This window comes from Lonchura striata, chromosome 7 (genome assembly GCF_046129695.1).
Source record: "Lonchura striata isolate bLonStr1 chromosome 7, bLonStr1.mat, whole genome shotgun sequence".
NCBI lineage: Eukaryota > Metazoa > Chordata > Aves > Passeriformes > Estrildidae > Lonchura > Lonchura striata.
Window position 1 is genome coordinate 17,663,714 of NC_134609.1, and position 13,645 is coordinate 17,677,358.

Sequence of the window (13,645 nt, forward strand, 5' to 3'; positions counted from 1 at the left end):
TTTGAAATGCTATGGCTGATGCTTGTTTTAATTTTTTTTTAATATTCTCTGATGGATTTTGTTAGTATAATGAACTCTTGTTCAACCACTATTGATCTTTTTGAGACTTGAACATTGATATATGTAGAAAGTATTTTACCATGCCCATGACTCCTGCTATGAAATGAATGGAAAAATGTCAAAGTAATACCTCAGCTCTCAGTGGGCATCACTGCATGGTGTTTTACAGTGGAAGATTTCAGCAAAGTTGACCCTGTTGGTGCATATATACTATATAACACAGTGCCATGGTATGTTTTGGTACTACATGGTATGTTATAGTGTGTCTGTGATTCTGACATGCAGGCTTCCTTTGAAAACTTGTACCAGCTGAATTCTCAAAGGTCAGAACTTCAGTTCTCCTACTTATTTAGGACAACTGAGATACCACTGGAAAGGATAAATAGCAGGATGGGGGGAACAGGGCACTGCAAAATCCAGGACCTTTCTGTAGGACAGAAGGAGGTCTGAGGGAAACTGGCTAAATGTTATGGAGATGGGGGAAAGTCTGAGAACAGAATCTGCAATATAAAGTTGTTTGGGCAAGGTATTTATTACTTATTGTCACAAAGAGAGCATGTGGAAGGAAGGAAGGAAAGGAGCAAGAAGTGATTGTTTTGGGAGGACCAAAGGGTTCAGGGAAGCAAGCTATTCACTATTCAAGAGGGACAGGGTGGAGCGTCTATGTCAGCTGGCCAGCATCCAGATATTGTTTGGACCAAAAATAAGCAAACCTCCTCTCCACTTCCAGTCAGCAGATTCCTGAAAATTAAGTTGTGAAAATGAAGTTCTAAGCCTGTTAAATAAAGGCAGACAAAAGGAGGAATTCCAAAGAGGAGGAGAGCTTGAAGATAGATTGAGAAATGGAAGTTAGAGAAATTGAAGAGATTGGCAAAGGGAGAGGGTTTTAGAAGTGGAAGGGTACAAAAAGTAAAGAAAAGGAGAGAGGAAACAAGCTATATAAATAGAGAATGTTTCTCAAGGTTTTTGGGCTTTTGTAAAAGCCCATAAATAGGGTTTTTACATTTCTTATGTCTTTAGCCTGCTGACATAGATAAAATTTAATGGGTAGAGTTTATTTGACAGTCAACAGAGAATATGATAAATTCTCAGTAAGAAGGACCATGAAAACTGAGACATATAATTAAAAAAAAAAAATCTGACTGTATTTGGGGAGATATCAAAAAGATATTCCAGGAGATACTGTGTTTACTTTAATAAACTGTAAATGAAAAAGCTATCAAGAAGAAAATGACAAACTGCTTTTGAATTTTTTGCATTTGACTCACAAAACTTAAAGTCTGTCATTTCATAACCTTTTATTCTAGATCCTTCTTATTAGCTTTGTTTTGTTTATCATTTAGGTAATGGTAATGTTGTTGAACATCCATCACCATGGTATTAAATGAAATTACATCTAAGTAAACTGCTCTCATAATTACAGGAGGGGTATGAATGGAAAAAACAGTCAGTGATGGATTGTCTCCCACACCACATGTGGAGCAGTCTTCTATTGTTATATGCTGAATAAAGCCAGAGTTTGGTATGCTTATGTCAATTCTCTTTTCATTTTTCTTGTGAACTTGCTTTTGTCAACCTTCCTCCCATACCTTTAGCATTTCCACTTCCATTGTCACAGAGATACTCAGGAAAAAACATGAGTTTTCTTTGCACAGTGCCAAAGTGCCTTGAATGAATCAGTAACAATACAAAGTTGTTTCTGTTTATTCTCTCCTCTTTTCTAAAGCCAGCAGCCATCCTAATAATGTTGGTTTCTTTCCAAGGAAATGTGTTGCTTATTGGAAAAATGCTGGGGGGATTTTGTTGTACCAGGTGGAATTAGTGGGAATGAGGGTTGTAGTTGACTGCTGCTTATGTTGGTGCTATTGAAGTGTATTTCAAGATTTTTTGCTGTTCCTGGGGAAGGTACTTGGAAATGTTTGCCTCAGTATTCATTCACATTGGAAACTTATGGAAGAGACTCCAGTAACACTTCTCTTGTGTGTTGTAAGCTCTGATAAGCTTTTTAGGGGTCTGGTAATGAGGTGTTTGGTATGCACCCATCTGCTGACAGCATTATAAATATTGCATTTCTGACCTTCAGATTTTCTCTTTAGATCTCTGGCTAAATGATATATTTGCCAGTTTGACACTGCTGACATTCTGTCTATTTGGTCTACCATTGTTATACCATAATTCCTTGTGATCCCATTGTCATGGGAATGATATATCTCAAATGATGAATGTACTTTGAAGCAATGTGGGGAATAAACACACTGGCTAAACTGCATTTGCAAGAAGAATTTTTATTGTAAAATTCCCACTTCAGTGTAAAGTATAAGTTATTTACCTAATGTCAATATATTTAACACTGCTATTTTATCAGATAATATAAAGGAGGATAAGCTACTATTTGGGTGGATAGTAAGTATTTTAATTATGGTTTTAAACAGATTTCCCCTTACTTTTGCTTTCCCTTGCACTGCATTGGGCAAACTTGCATTTGCAAGACAATAAACTGAGCAGTAATAGAAATAGAAGCTTCCTGTTTTCCCTCAGTGATGAATGCTTCACTTCTCTACAAATATGATTTTCTCTAGAACTGGTGAACATTAACTTCACTTCTAGAGAAGTGAACCATAAACCATAGGAAGTGAGAAAGAGAATAAATTAACTCAAAAATTTGCACTCTAGTATAGTGTTTTTCTTCTGCTTCTTTTAGGTTTTTGAACATCTCAAAAGCAGTCCTGCCTTAGAATTCCATTGCTGTTTTCAAAAGCTGATTGGAGGTATGATGTGAATAAATACTTGGTAATGTTACCTACATTCCTGATAAATTGAAGTCAGTTTAGATTAAAGTATTTTATGAAAAATCAGTGGGAGTTTTTTTACGCATAACCTTCATGTCCTCATTCCTTTGTTATTAAAGTGAAATGAGAACTTAAAAAAAAAAGTTGACAACAAATGTCAGGCTGATAAAAACCTTACCAGTGACCTTCAAAGCAATGAGATTTGACTATGATATGCTTATCCAATGAGGCCAGAAGTTAGAAATCAGATGATGCAGTGATGACTTTCATCCTCTGGAATGTATATGTTCTGCATAACATCCCATGCCTCATTTGTCACCTCTTTCCACTGTCCAGAGCATGATCTATTATTTCTGCTTGCAATTTTGCATCTCTCTGTTGTTGGCAGACTACAGCAGACAATTGAATTTATTGGCAACTTTCTCCTCTTGGTTAGCTGTGCTGTATGCACATACAGCATACATAATGCTTCATACGCTGTGCTGTGTATGTGATTGGCACATACGTGTGCACAAGCCATGGGAACATTCACTGGCCCTGATACACCTGTATCAGCAGAATGAGTCAGAATGGCCCATAGCTTATAAGAGATTAGGAGTTATTTAATGTCCTAGTAAAATTACTTTTATCTGTATTCATCTCCACTTTTTCCTGTTGACTTGGGTGGATGACCTTCAGTTGGAATTTCAGGCACAGAAATCCTTTTATTGTTTAGAGTTAATATTCTGTCAGAGTGTGCGCTGCAGGCACTCTGATGCAGTGTCCATCACTGACCATCAGTGTTGCTCCACCAGCACATCCAGCTTTTGGATTTCTACTGATGGTTTGCAAGTTGCTTACATCAGCTTCAGTCATGTGTTTGTTTCTGATGTTAAAGTAAGCTCAATAACATGTGAGGGACAGTAACCATCAAATAATTTCAGGTTGCACCAGGAAAGACTCACAGTCACTCACTCATTGGATAATTTATTTTTTTTTCCCTGATGATCTTGCTGACCTCTTTCCCCCATAACTTTATCTGTCAAGACTTCATAAATAATTGCAGATCCAAAAGGAAGCTTTAATTGTGGTATTGAAATTAAGTGTCTTAAGAACTGAGGTTCTGCTCTGGATGGACTCAGGAACTTCATGATACTATAAATAATTATTTTAATTTTCCTTTTTGTTCTCATAACAGATTAATTGCACTCAGCTCTCTTAACTCTTGCTGTTTGTCACATCATACAAACCCCTGTGAGTCAAGACTTTCTGTAAGAGCAGAACAGCAGGAGAGAAAGGCCAGAAAGAATGCAATATTTTTTTTTTGTGAGGGTTTTCTTGTATCAGTCTCCTTCAGATTTTTTATCTATATCCCAGGAAACCTGAGGGCCCAGATACTTGCTTGTCAAGCTAAATAAGCTGAAAATCCTCTCCTGCACAAGTGTGGTTAAAGAATCTCTTAAGAAGGTGAGGAACATCCTGGGAGGAATATGGTGGCCAGCTTTGGCTGTGTCTCTGAAAGTCTGCCTTTCACCCTGCGACTGATACAAATCTGACTGAAAAAAAGACCAGACTCTTCTGTTTGATGGGAGCCAGTATTTTAATTCATAAGGATTACCTTCCTGGCTCCTATTTTTTTTCCATGAGCTTCTGTCAATTTGTCTGCTTTTAGATTACAAACTGCCTGTGTGAGTGGGGTGTTTCCCTCATTATTGAAAGATTAGAAGCACCTCAAACCAAGGTGATTCTTTTGTGGAAAAGCAGCTTTCTGTGTCTGCTCACCCTGTCTGAAAAACAAAGCATTCATATTCATGGTGTTTAATTCTCTAAGAAAAATATCCTTATCTGTACTACCTCTAACTAGTAAGAAAATTCATTTACAATTAGTTCCCACTGTGAACTCCATTTTAAAAACCTCAAAACTAAATCGTGCAACTGCATATAGAAGAATGCTAGAACATCTGCCTTACAAATACAATCTTACAAATGTCTGTTCAAATTCAATCAGTACCAGAAAGAGCAAAGTAGAAATTTAGCATTTCATATACAATTTCAGTGCTATTTGATAGCTTCATAATAGTAGAAGTTAGGAGAAATGCTGAATAACCATCCTTGTTTCAGAAGGTTATTTATCTTCCTTTAAGACTTAGTTATAAAAATTTTGCCTAATGGAGGAATTTTGGTTTTTGAATTTAACATGATTTGGAAACTTGAAAAGCAAAATCAAATAAACTTCTTGAATGGAGATGACACCATCCCTGTTGTTCACAGAGGAGATGAAAATAGTACTGGGAAGTATTTGTCAAATGTTATATGGAGTTTCAGTATTGAAGCTTAATTTTTTTTTGAAGGGATTTTAAGAAGTTTTTGCCAAGTTCCATTGTTGATTTTATCCTTTATATTGTTTACACACTTTGAGTGTTAAATGTTCTAAACAAATTTTTTACATTAACTCCCACAGAATATGCTGCAGAAAACTGTTAATCTAATTATTTTGTTTAGATATCTAAATTGCAAATCCATTGCAGATAAACCCATTCATTTTTATGAATGGAATAAGCAAAGATAAAAGCACTTTCAGAAAGGATGCCTTTTAGTGAACTGTTTTATTAGAATGACCCCAGAACCACTCAGTTAAAGTTCAGGGAGAAGGACTTGAATCAAATGAAACTCTGTTTATTTCCAAAAAGGATCTTAATCCTTAATGTGCTTTGCTTAATGTTACAGGATCTGTTGGGGGAAGTTAGTGCTTGCTGTTCTTTGAAGTTGCCAGCTGAATTCTGAAGACTTTGCAAGAGAACAGAGCACTTTGCTGGACTGACACAGCACAAAGGAGGTGAAATTATATCACTGTTAATTAATGTTTTTCAGCACATTTTGAGAGGATGAATTGGTGTTAAAAAGAAGTGAAGAGGATCAATGGTAATTATGCATTTTGCTGTTTGAATAACATTTCAGATTCAAAATATCAACACACTTTCCTCTTCTCAAGCGTATGAGGATGTGGTAGAAGAGGGAATGTGTGCTAACACAAACTGCCCTGAGGAATAAGCTGTTACAGTCAGTTATAGCAGGTGAGAGACCCTGTGTGTTTTCAGTCAGTGATAGGGTGAAAACAGAAAGCAGGAAAGACTTTATGAATTTTAGGGTATTTAAGTTGAATGAATTATAATCTAGGGCAGCCAATTTTATACAAGGTCTAACTAGTAAAGCTTTCTTCTAAAAGATTAGCACAATGAAGTTGCAAGTCCATTTTGAAATAGACTGCTTGATTTGAAGAACGAGTAGTGAACTTGGAGGTGAAAGCTTTCTCACCAAATATACACAGAAAATAGGTGCTTGTGGGTCACATATAGATACTGTACAGTTTTTTCCACTTCTTCAGGAAAATATAGTGAATACTATTTTAATTAGATTTTATTTCACTGTTCTACGTTTGATTCTTACAGGATTAACAAATATGATTTCAAATAAGTCATTGCAGTGACAAATCTTCTAAGAAAAATGCTTAGATGTATTTATTGTCCAGGGTAAATTCCAATAAGAACAAAACACTAGTCAGCAGATCTGACTGAATCAATTCTCTTCCTATATATTTATTCTGAAATTTAGTAATGATGAACAAAACAAAGCAGAACAAAGAATGACAATTTGCAGTTGCAAAAATCTGCTATCACAGACTTAGTGAAATGAATCAGTTTCTATGGATTGTAATACTCTGGACCTATCTTAGCTCTGTTGGTGTACATACAATGCATGTAGGAGGTGGTAGCATTTAGTTCAGAGAAATACAGAGCACTATAATGTCATGTTGTAGCAGCCCATAAGGGGGAGTATTCAACTGCATTGAATCCTTAGAGTTCAGGAACAGAGAAAGAAGATCTAATGCAAGGATTTTGATCTCCTGTTGGTAGTGAAAAGTAGTATCTTAAAAGAGTTTGGCAGTTCTTTAGATTCAAAATAGTATTTACCCCATGTAAGCATAAAATCAAATATCAGATGTCTTACTATGTCTTTCTGATACAGAACCAGTATAATTAATTTTCAAAAATGGAGAGGTGGGTTTTTTTTTTTGTTGCTTGGAATAGTTTCCTCATTTATTCAACTGGATGGTTATCATATTATGAGTTAAATTTGTAATATTTATACATACAAAATTACTGTTTAATTTTCTTTCCCATATTCTTGCCGATTCTACCTGTAATTTTACCATAGATGTACTTCTTTCATGTTGATGTTGCTCACAAAAGGACCTTTCATTTTTACTGCTGTAACTGAGATAGGAATCTAGCCCACAGTACATGTTCATGCAGGAGACATTTGCAGCTGTCAGGGTTGGCAGCTCATTGACTTGTTTTGAGATCTGTGGATAAAACCCAGTGCAGATTAATGACAAGATATAGGATTTTTTTTTTTTTTTTTTTTTTGATAACTGACACTTGGTGTCAAGGGGGCTTAACATGACAGTTGGCTATTAGTTTATCCTGGAAAATTTTGTGTGCAAGGCAATAGAGCAAAGCCATGCTTTGGAAAGAAAATGCTATACTTTGCCTTTTATTTGGGAATCTCCATGTTCTTGTTAAATTTACACAGTCTAAGCAAGTCATAATTACCAAAGTTAGACAGAATTCTTAATGTTTCTCTTTGTCATCAGTGAAAATACAACAAATACAGAATTTTGCACTGTACTAACATGCAACAGCCTCTCACTGAACCTTCATAATCAAAATATTGTTCTAACTCTAGAAAACATTTTCACATTCATTTTTATTATGACTAGCATATGAAAGGGAGATAAATGTTAAAGTTTCATCTTCTTTTTTGTCTGCCAGGACTGATATTCCCCATGAGCAAACACCACCTTGTAAATAAAAGCTGTGTTATGATATGCCAAGTTCTGGCTGATGTACTTTCTGGTGAATAGATGTTTGCTGATTATATAACTTCAGGACTTAATATTTGCTCAGTTTGAAATGAGCTCTTTAGTAAAGACTTTATTTGAAGATGATCTGCAGTCATTGATTGTAAGCCTAATGGATTTCGTCTCCACTTTTGTATTGATGAAACAGTGATTTCTAAGTTAGACATTTGGGAATAAGTGATATTGAACACAGACATTTCATGTATGCTTTTATGCTTTAGTAAGCCAAGTTCAAGAACTGTGTCAACAGTAATTGAAAACAATACTTTATCTCTATCAAACCATCTCTGAAAATGGACAAAAATACTGAAATTTGTCTTAATGAGCCAGAGATAATAGTTTCATTTTTTGAAAGGATTACTTTTACTTGAAATTAGTTTGTGTCTAGAGGAAACAAGGAATGTGTTCTCAGTCTGGAACAGTAGTTGCTGCTCCTTTCTCAGGTGAACTATTTGAGTATTTGATGGTCCTTCCCTTCCCCAGCAAAAACAGTGACCACAGAAAAAGGGATTTTAGCTGAGCCGTTCTCAGCATAGAATTGTCCTCATGTAGCAATATCATCCCTTTGTTTTGAAGTAATTAATCTAAATTGCTCACTGAACAATTCTTTCTGATGCCTTGTGAGGCTATCTAGAACAGAGGCTAGACAGTGTTAAAGGAATAAAGTAGGTTTTTATTAGAAAGGCCTTCAAAGGATACACCTTGGGCAGTATAAGAGCCTGGCCATGGCTCTACCCAAGATGGACTGAGAGTCACGAGTTTTTACACTCTCATAAGTTTTGGTCCATTTACATATTGGGGTTAATTGTCCAATTACAGCTTCAGGTTATGAATTCCCATCCTCCCAGACTGCTCTCCTCAATTCCTTGTTGTTTACACTTTTTGGGCCTGAACTGCAATGGTGCCCTTGGTTCTCAGGCTGGAAAATGATTGTTTTATCTGACTAAACTGTGAAGAGAACTTGCTAACCCTTTATATGAAGTTCAGAGTTATATACCATAGCAGTACAGAATCTGGAAAGTATAAAAGCTAAAACTTAAGGCATTATTTCTCCATTTCATTTTATTGTTCAAATATTTCTGGATAAAATATTGCTAGATGTAACGCTGGAATCTGGCTTTAAAAATGATTAATTTCCATTTTATGGACAGTATTATCCACTTACAAGTTTCAATTAAATTTATGAGATTATGTTAGAAGAATTAATATTTGGAACAAATCACATGAAGAAAAAAATTACACCTCAGTGGATAGAACTTAAGTTTATATGAGGGGTCATAAGGGTCATATGTGCAGAGAGACTGGACTTATGTCTTAAAAAGGCATGTAACATATTCAGCCATTAAGCAAAATATGCTAAAATGTACTCTCCTGGATGATACAGTAATAAGCAGATGAATAGCAAGAAAATGTGCCTGTGGTTAGTGTACTCCCTCACTCCCTGAATCCCTCAGGAAAAGTCACTGTCCTGAATCTTTGTTTATATATGACTCCTGTCTCCAATAAAGTCATACCAACTGAATGATAAATGTTTTCAACTTTGAGCATTTGACCTACCCAACACAGACAAAATGTTCTTAACATTCATAGAAGTGAAAAGTGTATATATGTGAAGGCAGCAGTATGCAAGTTAAAAGCATATTTCTTCTGCACCAGTTGTAAAGGGCATCACTCTTCCCTAGATCCTACTGAACACTTGTTTACTTATTTAGGCTTCTGAAAACCTTAGAAGAGTCTCTTATTGAAACACAAGTTTTTCCTTGCTATCTATTTGGGTTTCAATCATACTAGCTGAAGCAGAAATAATCCAGAAGCTGGCCTTAAACCAGGATGAAAATGAAATGATTTCTACTCAGTGTAGAAATCATAGCACTCATCTTGGTCCTCTTTTTCATGAAGTCTTCAAATAGATTTGTAAATTCATAGGTATTAAGGTTGGAAATGACTAACAGTCATTATAGAGTGTGACCTTTTGCTTAACAGAAATTTATGTAAGAAAACCTGCCTGTTTTATATCCTGTAACTATGATTGAGCTACAGAATATACTTCATAAAAATATTCTGTTTTGATAAAGAGTTTCTGGTGTTTGGAAATTTGCCATCACCTGCATAAAAACTGATGAAGGTGAATGGATCACATTTGTCATGTATTTATAGTGAGAGTTTGAATACATCAAGATATCTGCATATTGCATCACATGAGTCTAAATATATCTAAGTTTGAGTATATCTCATTAGGGCTTGTCCTGATGTGTCAAAATATGACTATTAAAAACCAAGATCATAGTTAAAGAAATGCCTGCAACTTGTTTAAACAAGAGCATATATTTAAAAAGTTTTTTAAAATAAAAAAAAAAAAAGTAAAAAATCCAAACCATAGACAACCCCCACCCCAAACCCTGTTCAGCACTGTTACCAAAATTTAACAGAAGCCAGAGATCCAACGCATAAGATATTAAACTGATTGCTCTGAGATTCATTTTGCTTTTGCTAATATAGGTCTCAGTGTTTACAGAACTTAGATAAACCAGTAAATGTTACCTGTGGAATAAGGTGACTTTTTTTTGTCTTTTTTTTCTACTTCTCATTCAAAAATGATATTTTAAAATAGAAATAGCCCTAAATTTAAAAATAAAATAAGGAATTAGGACAATAAGTATTTTGAAATTGCTTTATGTTTCTAGCTTCACATCAAGTGACACTCATTATTCAACCAAAGCTGAATATGGGCTACTTTTGGAGTTTAATTTTTGGTTAAATTAACACTTTTAATAATAGAGAAACATTTTGGTTTCATTTTATGGTCAGTCTCCTGCCTTTTCCATTCAAACAAGTATTCCTTTCAACAATTGTTCGGCAAATTAACTAAACCCACTTTCTTGCTCACACTCCTACTCCATGTGCTTCTGTGCATTCAGCATAAAGCACTAGACCACATGAATTCACTAATTTTCCCAAAAACTATACTCAATTAGGGTCCTTTTATGATCACTTTACAGGATAAAGAGAAGAGAGGAGATTAAATTAAAAAAAAAAGGTGCAAAAGATGGGCTTAGAGTTCTGGAGAGGGAAATTATTTCTTATATGACCACAAAACCAAGCCAGGTGGCTTCTTCTGAATCAGGTCTGACTCCAGTCTGTTGAACACTGTCAGCCCAAACACAGCTGTTGCCTCCCCACACCTAACACACTTCTATGAGCAGGGAAGTTTCTTTAATTGCACAGGAATTAAATTATCATAAACCCATTGGGTAAAGTGGATATATAATATCAGCAATCCTGACCCCTGCTACCCTGACATAGTCCATTTGTCTGAAATTGCTGGCCCTGTAGTACTTTTAGGCCATGGGATCCTATTGAATTCAATGCTTAATACTAGTGAACTCAGAGCTCTAAAAATTTATCTTGTTCATTGATGTTCAAAAATGATTCCTTTTAGCCAAAATCTTAGCACAGTTTTCAGACCCTTGCTCACATCTGTGCTCAATTTTCTCATTCCTAGGTTTAGTCTCAAAGAAGGCAAATGAGCTTTGTTTCCTTTGAACCTAATAATTATCCTAGCCTAATTGTTAATATGGATATCTTCTTCCAATCTAGCAGAAGAAGATTGAAGAACAGTGATCTAAATGGAAGGTGGAGTCATATTTTTTATGAAAATAAAAAGCCTGAAGAGCACCAAGTGTGCTGCTTAAGCTTACCTATGTGTCTATTTTAAAATGGGAGGAGGGAGTATTTACTACTTTTCAGGCATATTCAGCATGAATTGAGGTGCAAAATGACATACAGATGTTCAGGTGTGTCTGGTTTATTTGAGGTACTGAAGCAATCTTAACAAGGTTGTGTGTTTTTAATGCCTCTGTTGAAATAGATGACAATTTAATGTGGCTTCTTGGGAAATACAGCAACAGGACAGACCTTCAGTCATTACTGTAAGGAAAAAATAGTCTCAAACTTGACGAGAAAAGAACCTGAGTGATCATTGTTTTGATGCATTGCTAAAATCTTTCTTGCTTGCTCTGGAGATAATTGATCCAGCCTTTCTTAAAAGTGATTAATAAAGTGACTGGCTCTACTATATATGAAATGCCTTCTCAGCTGGATCTTCTATCCTAAGTTTGCTCGGGCTTTGCAAGGGCAAGGTTTTTCAAATTTTCCTGGATGGTTCATGCAGTCAGGTGCAGCACTTTTGGCTCAGGCACTTCGGAGAGAGGCTGAGTTGTAAGTTTTGATGTCAAATGTACAGTACTGTGACTGACAAGGTAGTGATAAATTGTAACTCCACCTGTTGTGCACTGTACATTTAGTAGTTTCATTTTACAAGTTTCTTTTCTATTATTTTCCTAATGATTTTACCCAATGAATGTGCTATATTCCTGTGCCAAGCTGTTTAACATAGCTTTGAGAACGCACTATGAAAGCAAATACATAAAGTAGAACAGGTCTGAAGAAGTATTGCCAACTGTCTATTACTTTGTCCTTTGAAAGAGTTTTCCTTAATTTCTGCCCCTCACCTTTACCCTTTTGTGCTGTGTTGCTGCTTGTTTACAGAAGTATTTGTGCTGTAACCTGCTTGTGGGCAGTGCAGCTGTGGAGGTGACATGAGGTGATCCTGTTGTGGTTTGCTGTGAAGCAGAGGGAGCATGTGTGATGGCTTCCTATCATACCACAAAGGCTCCTGGGTTTGTGTTTTGTTGTCTCATGATTTTGACCAATAAGCAGTGATGAGAATATGTCTAAATGGTTGATAAAAGTGAAGAATATTACTTCCTCTAATACCTTCTCCATGAAATGTGAGTTCATTCCCTCTCAGAAACATTTACTCTTACAGTCTTATTTAGGTAGTTTCTTTAACCTCTCTTTGCCATTATTAATGAAAAGAAAAAATTATGATTGGTTCCTTTCACCATGCTGTTTACAACCGAACAGAAACAGCTCTTGAAAAGCCATCTAAGCTGAGCATAATTGCCCACAATTGTGTGCCCTCTCTGTCCCCAGTCACCTGGTTGTTCCCCATTTGACCTTCTCTCCTTGTTTTTAACACTTGTACAATGTGTAGGATCAAGAAGACATTTTAACTATACAACCTGTATTCAAGTGAAATAAGGAGCCAGGAATCCATTGAATCTGTATAAAAGGAAAGGTATAGCATACATATAATTACTTGTGACAAAGAACTTTCTGGTTTTACTGAAGTATGAAAATATGCATGGATTTTTCCCTCTGCAGGTTGTGCAATATGGCACATTTTGTACTTTATTAGATGCCTACACAAGATAATGGAATGTCAGATTTTCTGTAGATACAAACCCATACTCTTAGCAAAATAAAATTTTATCGATGTTAACTGCATGGTTCAGTGATTATGATACTTACATACATAACTCCCCATTACAGTTCTTTAACTAAACTTGTGTGTAGTTTCTATATCCTGTCCCATTTTGTTTATATAAAATTTCATTACTCAGAAGAGATATCTTTGATTACTTTCCAGTACATTAAAAAGCATGACTACAACTTATATCATTATTTTAGTAGTTCAGTAGTATTGAGTATCTTCCTCCACAGACTTCTTGACATGATTTTGATACACATTCACTCACAGCTGTCAAAGCTGTAGTCTGGGTACATTGTTATGGCTTCCTTGTTCTTTGAAGGTCATTGTACAGTAGCTGTGCATGTTATGTTGAGACATTCAGGTGTTCTGTGTGATGAGTCTGTAGAGCACAGACTGTTGGCTAAGGCCAAAAGAGAGAAAAAGCATTATTTTCCTCAGTGCCTCATGTAAGTAACTTGATGGTTTGGCCTAAATATATACAGGAGATTATCTCCAAAATCTTCTCTTTTACTCATTTGCTTTGGAGAGTGAAAGCTTGAGTGGTAGGTTGGTGTGACTTCT

General features: G+C 35.7%; 1 long non-coding RNA gene across 1 annotated transcript in view; it reads left to right on the plus strand.

Moving 5' to 3' along the window:
- LOC110473701 (uncharacterized) overlaps positions 1-4,241 on the plus strand; it is a 33,346-nt gene extending 29,105 nt beyond the window's left edge. The window contains exons 2-3 of the long non-coding RNA XR_002465912.3: positions 2,762-2,828; positions 4,206-4,241. This is a non-coding gene — a long non-coding RNA (uncharacterized LOC110473701). The remainder of the gene's footprint in view (positions 1-2,761; positions 2,829-4,205) is intronic.
- The last annotated feature ends 9,404 nt before the right edge of the window (positions 4,242-13,645 follow it).